General features: G+C 35.1%; 1 long non-coding RNA gene across 1 annotated transcript; it reads right to left on the bottom strand.

Moving 5' to 3' along the window:
- Window positions 1-8,493: 8,493 nt before the first annotated feature.
- LOC121383314 lies at window positions 8,494-9,676 on the bottom strand. Its single transcript, XR_005959289.1, has 2 exons — window positions 9,481-9,676; window positions 8,494-9,164 (listed from the first exon to the last, which is right to left on the bottom strand). It is a non-coding gene; the product is annotated as an uncharacterized LOC121383314 (long non-coding RNA).
- Between the last annotated feature and the right edge of the window lie 290 nt (window positions 9,677-9,966).

Below are 9,966 nucleotides of genomic sequence, written 5' to 3'. Positions count from 1 at the left end.
TTTCATAAAAAATTTCCAGAATCCAATTGGTATTCTATTTTTCTTATTTTGTTGGGTTTTTTTTTTTTTTTTTTTTTTTTGTACAGTGGGCTAAGCAGCTAATTAATCAGAATTTGATGTTTATTACTAATTTAATTATTGCGTGAATATGAACATTATATTTTCTAATAGATGTTGCTTGGACATTAGGTGATGGGCTAAATGCTTGGGTTTTTAAAAACGGGTTTAATGATGTTATGAAAATCTGATTGGACTCCCAGTATCTAATATTAGCTCTGGTTATTGACTCAGATGGTTTATGTTTGAAGACTGACTACCAAATTAAAAAATAATAATAATAAAACTGGGTAATAATATTTTTTAAATTATTTTTATTTTATTTTGTTTTCATGGAAATAAATAGAATGTTTGTGGTTTTTGTCCCAGATAAAAGTCACTGAAGGTGAGATATCCAAATATCATGTGTTTAGCTTTGCTTTTCATAAACTATAAAACTTAAAATAAACATTAGCCATTGAAGAGGAACAGTGTTGGACCCACTGGGCTATTATCCATCCCAGCAGTGCCTCTCATCTGTAAATAATGTTAATGTACTGGGGTGGTGTTACAGTACTTTCTAAAACAACTTTATATTTCCTTCCTATCCTCTCAATTAGTATATCAAAGGCTGTGATATGTGCTATCCTGCCTGTGGGATGGTGCATATTAAAGATCCTTTGCTACTAATGAAAAAATGTAGCTTGAGTTTCCTCTCTAAGACTATATGTAAAAATTACCAAATGTTTGACATCCAGTAGCCGTTGATTAAAAAATCAGTGTGCTCTAGTGTTGTTGTTAAACCTCTCTCTCTCTCTCTCTCTCTCTCTCTCTCTCTCTCTCTCTCTCTCTCTCTCTCTCTCTCTCTCTCTCTCTCTCTCTCTCTCTCTCTCTCTCTCTCTCTCTCTCTCTCTCTCTATATATATATATATATATATTATAGTAGTCGTTTTTCGAGTTGAAAGACGCTATTTTATAGAGTGCTCAACCGTGTGGGAGCCAGATATATCGTCTCTACTCTCTTGTTTCGTGAGAGAGTGAATTATTGCTCTCACTATAGATATATATTTAATTAAAACCTCAACGGAAAGCTGATGACTCTGTGACGTCGAGGTTACGTCACTATGCCTATAATAGGTGATGTGTGGTATGCGCACAGAAGGTATTTGCGTCTGTGTCGACATGCTGATACGAGTTCATTCTTGGAGTTTAGTGTGCTGGTTTCAGATTTATACATTATGAACAGTTTTTCCTTCAGGCAGAGGTTACATCTTTTGCTCGCTGGAGAGTATGATTTTGCTTTGGATAAAATTTTCCACTTAATGGTGTATGGGGTGAATCTATCCTTCAGTGTCCAAATGTACTGACTTAGCGCTGTTGCGTTCTTCTGTGTTGCGTTTTGAAAACGCACACGAGCAGTTTTCAAAACGCACACGAGCAGTTTTCAAAACGCAACACAGAAGAACGCAACAGCGCTAAGTCAGTACATTTGGACACTGAAGGATAGATTCACCCCATACACCATTAAGTGGAAAATTTTATCCAAAGCAAAATCATACTCTCCAGCGAGCAAAAGATGTAACCTCTGCCTGAAGGAAAAACTGTTCATAATGTATAAATCTGAAACCAGCACACTAAACTCCAAGAATGAACTCGTATCAGCATGTCGACACAGACGCAAATACCTTCTGTGCGCATACCACACATCACCTATTATAGACCTGCATAGTGACGTAACCTCGACGTCACAGAGTACATTACGTCATCAGCTTTCCGTTGACGGTGTAATTAAATCTACATCTGATGAGTGAGAGCAATAATTCAACTCTCTCACGAAACAAGCCTGTCATGTAGAGAAAAACATACACTTTTTAACGATATATATATATATATATATAAAACCTAAAGCCTTATTCCTTGGAGTCATGATCTATATTTTTAATTTGACAGAATGTAAATGAGAGTGTATAGGAGAGGAGTGGGTATACTTGACTAAAATTTGTTTAATCATTTCACATTTGGGCCAATCTACAATCTACATTGCTTAGGTTATTTTGTTTTATTTTGTCATATACTGTTAATGAATATCTTAACTTTGATTAACCATTATTACACAAGGTTTTGACATTTTGAGGTTGATGGAGTTTTCCTCTAACTGATGAGAGCACTGAATCTAAGGGTTTAGGTTTGTAACCATGGGTCCAAACATGATGTTCATCTCAGCATTGTGTGATATCTTGATACTATGCCATTTGCTATAAATAATTATATTTGTTATATAGTGTGTACCTGTACATATATCACAAAACAATGTCCATGTATTTGTCCTATGATCAAAACAAAGAAATTGTGATAGTCAGTGTTGAAGCCAGTACAGAAATTATCAAAGGGACAGAACAAGTGGTCATTCAAAATACTCTGCTGGTTCTTTAATAAGACACATTGTGTGCTTGGCGGCTTTTGATTGCATTTTATAGTCAGTGCGTGGTGGCAGTTATATAGGTAAGATTTATTTTGTGTACAAGAGAAGCTTCTATTAAAACAGGTTGGGTTTTTGGGGGGTTTTCACAGACGTGATGTGAGTGAAGTTAAAATAATGTGCCATTTAAGGATTGACTTCATGTTAAATCTCAAATCAAAATTAAGAAAATATTATTAATGAGAATGGCAAACACCATTTGTTTATATTGGCCATATAAATGCAAATTTAGTTAATCAATATTGTTTAGTTACTAATAATTTTTTTTTAAATCTAATATGTTCCCTTTTTTCCCCCCTTTTTTTTCCTTTTTTTTAAATAAAAGAATATAAAACAAAACCGAAAAAGATCGTATGATTTGTAAGTTGAAGGGGGAATGGGTGGGCAAGTGAATGTGAAAATATATTTTTATTTCATGATGGAAGTTATATTCAAGTATGTTTTGTGAGGGTTGCAAATCATTTTTAATTAAAATTGTTTGTTAAAGTGTTAATGGCTATTTTGACACCAACGTGTGATTGTGTTTGGAACATTTATCATTATTAATTGTATGTATACAATAATATATTATGTTTGGATGAAATGGAATATGCCTAGATGTGGTCTGATTTTTATATACAGCATAAACCAAGTGTATCTTAGCTTTCATTACACAGACTCATGAAATATGTAACCATTAAAAGTAAAGTGCAAAAAGCCTATATTATTATCTGTATGGTTTAAAAAAAAAAAAAATTACAATCAAAATATAGTTGTGTTATTTGTTCCTTCCATGTCTGTTTGTCTCTTTTAGCCTGTTTTTTTTGTTTTTTTGTTTTTTTGTGGGTGTTTTTTGTTGTTGTTTTGTTCTTTTTTTTGTGGTGGTGGGGTGTGTGTGTTGTGTTGTGATTTGTATGTGTGCAATTGGGGGGGGGGGGTCAGTGAGCATAGGTAGATCATTTGAAGAGCTGTAAAAGTCTCTACAAAGAATACTTGACTGAAAATCAGTTGGCTGGGTTTATTGTCGCACATCGGCAAATTTGGAAAATTGCTCTACTTACAATCCACCTGATGCGCAGTCGGTCTAGAATCAAACCCCGCGTCGGTGGGCCTGTTGGGCTATTTCTTGTTCCAGCCAGTGAACCACGACTGGTATATTAAAGGCCGTAGTTTGTGCTATTCTGTCTGTGGGATGGTGCATATAAAATTTCCCGTGCTACCGATGGAAAGTGGTAGCGAGTTTCCTCTCTAAGATTCTGTCAGGATTACTAAAAATATCTATACATATTAGGGACGGATTTAGTTGGGGATTTTTGTAGGTAATGGGGTGCAACATTTTAAAAAGACATTTCAAGTATCCAGGAAGTTGATGCAGCGTTTATAAAGGGTACCTATGTAGTGTTCAAAAATACATTAACATGTATAATCCATAAAAATAGCAAGCTGATGCCATACAAAAAAAACCCACCCAGCAATGAATGCCCATTGGGTGCTTAGCTCAGAACAGGGGAGATAATAAAACAGGTGGCGCGTCACTCGTCAGGGTCCAACAAACTCGGACAATAGCTGTATTTTTTCATTGCTTTGTCATTCTTTGTTATACCACGATCATAAGGGGCAAAACCTTGTCGGCTCTGTACAGGACGTTCCTATACAGCACGGTTCTGCACAGGACGGTCTATAGTATACACTGAAGTGAATGGTTACCATTGACGTTTGTCTACACTGTACTGAGATGGGAAAGTCAGTAATAATAAAGAATATATATATATATATATATATATATAGTGGATAATAATCAATAAAATATATATGAAACGCCGGGATTGTTTTTATATATCGTCAACGTCCCTAACTGCGTTATGCTTCAAATTCCGTTCACTTTGTTTTCTCGGGCACGGTTCGCGCAATCAACATCCAATTTGTTGTCATCGGCATGTCGTTCATTTATAAGGTTTTTCTTCACAGTTCAGGAACATTTTTATAAACAATAAGAAAAGTAAGTATCTAAATACAAAACTTTACAAACCCCTAAAACCATTAATTTTACTAAGTCGTTTTTGTTTATTCTTTAAAATTACCGATATGGGGTCCACATGACTCGTAGAAATTGACTTAAAATGGAGAACGATGAATTAACATTCGATGCGTGTCACATGACCTCACACGTGCCAGATCAACAAGGCCAAAGAATTAAATTTTTATGATTTTTAGGACCCCTGTTGTTAGAATTTGTTTTCAATTATTATATTCGATCTGCAAAAGGTATGCTACATTTTTGTGCCTCTATTGTAGTGAATAGTATTCATAATCCATTCATAACAGTTGTAAATAATTTTAAGTACACATGTATATAAAATTTTTTAATATAGAATCAATTCATTAAAAAAAAAATATTTTACAAACTATGCGCATGTATGGACGTAATGCCTATCAGTATTGACATCAAGTGTGAGCGATGTGTGTTGATAAAACGCGGACCGAACCAGAACGCTTGACAAATTGAATTTTTCCTTTAAAAAAATTGAATAAATTAAGTGTTCGGCAACTGTGCATAATTAAGAAACATATATTTTTTCATGTAGTTGTCTTAAAAATGGAAAATAATGAACTGCACATACGCATTATGATACTTTTTGCAAACGCATGCGCCTTAACGCAGTTAGAAACGTCGCACTTTTTCCTGTTTACTGTAGGGTGTTTCACTTTTGTTTACTAGAATGGATTTGTTTTACATCCAAATTGTTGATTTTTTTTACGTTAAATGATTAAAATCTATTTTGTTTCACGTTCGTAGCTGAAAAATATAGAATAATATTTCCGTAAATATCGTATTCGTGTTTTTGTTGTTAGGTGAACGCAGTTTGGGACGTCGATGATATAACGTGTGGGTGTGTAGTATTAAAATATATATATATATATATATATATATATGTATATAGTGATGACGGCTCTATACAGGACGTTCCTACACAGGGCGGTCTAGTATTTTATATACTTAGATATGGTGGAAAAGACATTAACAGTAAAGGTAATAAATATATATTTTGTATAATACGCAATGCGTTCGTGTTGACACTGTATAAAAACGTGTGCATGGGTACACTTTGCCGCATAAAAACTCAACTTTGCCACCCCAATTTTTTTTTTATGTCCTTTTCCCAGTTAGATAGACATTAAGAAAATTGCAACAAAACACATTCTGATATTTAAAATATTACTTTACTGTTAAAACAAACTGATACGTAATTTCAAGTCACTCAGTCGCTTATAACCTGAAGCCAGTCAGAGACAAACCAGGTTTCTGGGACCCTGTCGATCGTCGCGCCATCTGGAATAAAGTTATCTCCACCTGTTTCAGCTAAGACTGTTAAGCACTGAATATTTCTGGGTACTAAGAATTTCGGTGGCAGTGTGCGCCTCAACACCCTCCTGTTTGATCCGCCCCTGAATGTATACTGTAAATGGAACGTGACATTGTAAACAGTATAGAAAGCGGATACAAATATTCATCTTTTATACACAATACATATATATATATATATATATATATGAAGGCATAATGGATTCAAGTACCTGTGACGGAGTATTAATAGGGCTGTTTTCAGTTTACAGCGATTTAATTGTAAGATGTTTCCGACTTATACATTATCTTGTTTAGAATACCAATGGCTGTTTATCCGGGGTTTGCAGCCGGGTGCAGTCTTTTTCGTTTTACTTTGTAATATATATACACACACACACACACACACACACACACACACACACACACACACATATATATATATATATATATTTCATAGCCTATGTACGATATTATTGGAAGGTAAAATCCGGTTTCAACTACTATAAACACTGGAAGACAACAAACCTTGTTTATAGAGAAACTGATATTCTTAATCTTTAATGTGTAATTATAGTCATCAAAAAGGCTCCGGGTATCGTAAACAAGTTACAATGGCAGCAAATTCAGGTTAGTCCATTTAAGTAGTGGAGAATGTATGAGGAAGTATGGATTCGTGAAAAATAATCCACGATCCCCAAAAGGACGAGTTAATTATTTGTCATAAATCCACACTTTCGAGTGTATTCACCAACTTAACAGGGCCGTAGTATCCCACCCGAGGAGGCAAATGTACAGTTTTTGTTTTCCTACTCAATATAAATAAAGATAAACTTATGGGTAGAAGACCACAGTTATTTGTGAATCTTCAGCTGAGATTTATGCATGCCCAGGCCCGTAGCCAATGGAAGTTCGGGGGGGGGGGGGGGTCGACCATAAGCCTAAACGACCCCCCCCCCCCCTCAAAATCCTGGCTACGGGCCTGATGCCAGCCCCTATCATCCTAAATGCCCGCCTATGGTTTACAAATAATGAAAGATACATGTACTTTTAGTCACAATGAAATTACAAATAGGGTCGTAATTATAAAGAGGACTCATTTTAAATATGTTTAGTTAAATCATTGTGTTAAATCCATCATAATGTGCCCATAATTTTGGGGGCATTTTGGACAATGTTCACACATACACACCACACTCAAGCGGGAGTTGACGGATATCACACATATATTTATGGAAACTTGCTCATCAAACATCACAAAAATCCTCATTTGAATAATGGTATAACTATTCAATTTTTCACAAATAGATCGTTATCCACGTTTGTCACAAGGAAAACCCGGTGCATGAATATCAAGCGTCATTACAGCTAAACCGTTGCACTCCTAGTGAAAAACCAAATGTCTTTTTTTTTTTTTAAATAACTCCTTGGCTATCACTAAGCTTAAAATTTTTACTTCATGTTCCAATGTTACAAATAATTAACCTTCAATCATGGATTTGCAAAAAACAGACATACACACACATACAGACACGGACACACACGCACAGACAGGCACACGCACATGCACACACACGGACACACGGACACACGCACACACACACACACACACACCAGATATCGTTCCTGCAGGTCTGCTTAATCCATTATTCTTTTAAAATAGTTAACATGACTATCAAATTATTTTTTTATTTTTTAATTAATGAAAACATATGAAAAGGAATATTTACAAAACCGATAACCCAAAATCATATTGGTAGAAGACCACAGTTATTTGTGAATCTTCAGCTGAGATGTATGCATGTCTGCCTTTGGCATACTTAATGCCCGCTATGGTTTAAAAATTAAGAAACATACAGGTATTTTTTGTCTCACGGAAATTACTAATAGGGTAATAGTTGTAAAGAGGACTCATTTTGTGTTATATTCCAAAATGTATCCCTAAACTGCATGATTTTAGGTGTATTTTTGACAATGTTCATACCTATACAAACAACACCCAAGCGGGTGTTGGCGGATATGGCTTATATATTTATGGAAACTGCTTATCAAACCTTACAAAAATTGTCATTTGAATAAAGGTTTAGCTATTTAATTTTTCACAAATCCAGCTTGCTTGCAAATTACTAAAATGTTCGCCACATGGTACACAAGGGAGCTAACTGTATAGTGTCACCTATAAGAGGCAGTTATCAGTTGAAAAAGACTGCAATTAGTCAACATTTCAGAAAGAACTACTTTAAAGAATCTTGCCATTTAACAAAGATGAAAAAACCCACGAGCTAAACAAGTTGTGTCACTGTCGATCACACTAAACAAACAGGTTTTTTTTTTCTGACGTCATCAGTCTGGGTTCACAAACATTTTCAGGGTCTGCTAATAGTTCACAAAGCATTTTCAGGGTCTGCTAATAGTTCCCCCAAAGCAGGTGGGGACAAAACGGTTCAAAATGGGCGTTCAGGTTCAATTTCGGTTCAGGTGAAAATCAAAAAGTCCCCATACGCCCTGACCATGAGCAGGTTTACAGGTTCAGGTGAAATAGGATCGATGAAACTGAAGTAGGCTAAAAGCTATACTACACTAGCGTGGTCTGTCAATTGAACAAGTCGCTAACTGTCACATGTGATTGAATAACTAAAAGAAACACTAATCCAAATAAATTATATTACATTTATTTACAGCACACAAATAACAATCACATTCATTCTCCACTCCTACTTACTAACCCTAATTATATCCCTCTCACACACCACTAATCACCAGCACTCCCTCAACACTCACACTTCTCATATATAATAAACATACATTATCACCACTTTACACATAATTTCATATAAAAATATCACGTATCACAACACACAAAATAATATACTAAAACCACACAGTTCAATATAAAATGTTTCAGTTCATAACACAATCCTTATGATTCACTTCCTCGTGATCAACTTTTATATACATATATTGTTCTAACTAAATTATGTACTAACATTAGTTAGCACCCTCCATTTCAGATCAGCTCTAAATACTACAGCCATATTTACACAATATGTTTCTGCTGCACAATAACAATACACTTGTTATTCACCGAGATGCTGCACGATAACAATACACTTGTTATTCACCACCACAACATCATGGCTAATAAGTAGCCCACATGTGGAACTTCAATTTCCACTTCAGCTGTACCCAACTTCCATGAATTAACATCAACGTCAGTTTCCTCGTCCCTTCTTCACATACTTCCGCAGCCCAATCACCTGGTCAAACTCTAACATTGCCCCTCGCTGCTCATCCCGTTGTTGGTCTCAACAGATACCACACAAGCTGCTGTAAACAATATACACTCCATTACTATCATGCAAAACCTCAATATTAAATACCCTTTATACATCAATCATTTTCATCATTTCACACATGTCCACATTATACAGGTTTCACAACGTATACGTTAATAACACGTACAACTTACTTCATGTGCATAATTCAATTCACATTATACATTTAATGTCCGCATTTCACAAGTTACACTGAGCATTTGCTAAATATATACATTTAATATAGCAAACTAAATACAGACCAAAATAACATTCAAATGTCACACCTCTGTAACACAATACATGTGTAAAATATTTAATTTACTTACGGTTAAACAATAACCCGAACTTCCACAAAGTCTCTTACACTTCTACCAAGTCTTTCCCAAACTGAATGTTCAATGATTCTCTCTCAGCGATTAATGACAAATCATCCACTCAGTAACCCAGTTCCACACTATATTCACCCAGTCAGCTTATCACTCATCTATCACTCACCCATACCACAAGCTACAATAATACAAATTGTTACCTTGCTAATTAAAGACAGCTTCACGTGTGAGATACAAGCTATGACTCATACTTCATGCTTCTCTCATTCGTATAAATTAAAATACCGTATAAATGATAAAAAATGTTATAAAATATATAACCACATATTCTCTTTCATACAATTAAAATCAGATTACCCTTGACTTGTGACACTAACACTATATACAGGTGCATGGTCTTCATGTCTGTCAGCCATTATGGATGTCATTTGTCGAACATTGAGAAACTCGCTTTACTATGCTATTGTATCTGTGGTTGGTTTT

This window comes from Gigantopelta aegis, chromosome 10 (genome assembly GCF_016097555.1).
Source record: "Gigantopelta aegis isolate Gae_Host chromosome 10, Gae_host_genome, whole genome shotgun sequence".
Taxonomy (NCBI): Eukaryota; Metazoa; Mollusca; class Gastropoda; order Neomphalida; family Peltospiridae; genus Gigantopelta; species Gigantopelta aegis.
This window is presented reverse-complemented; position numbering and strand designations above follow the sequence as displayed.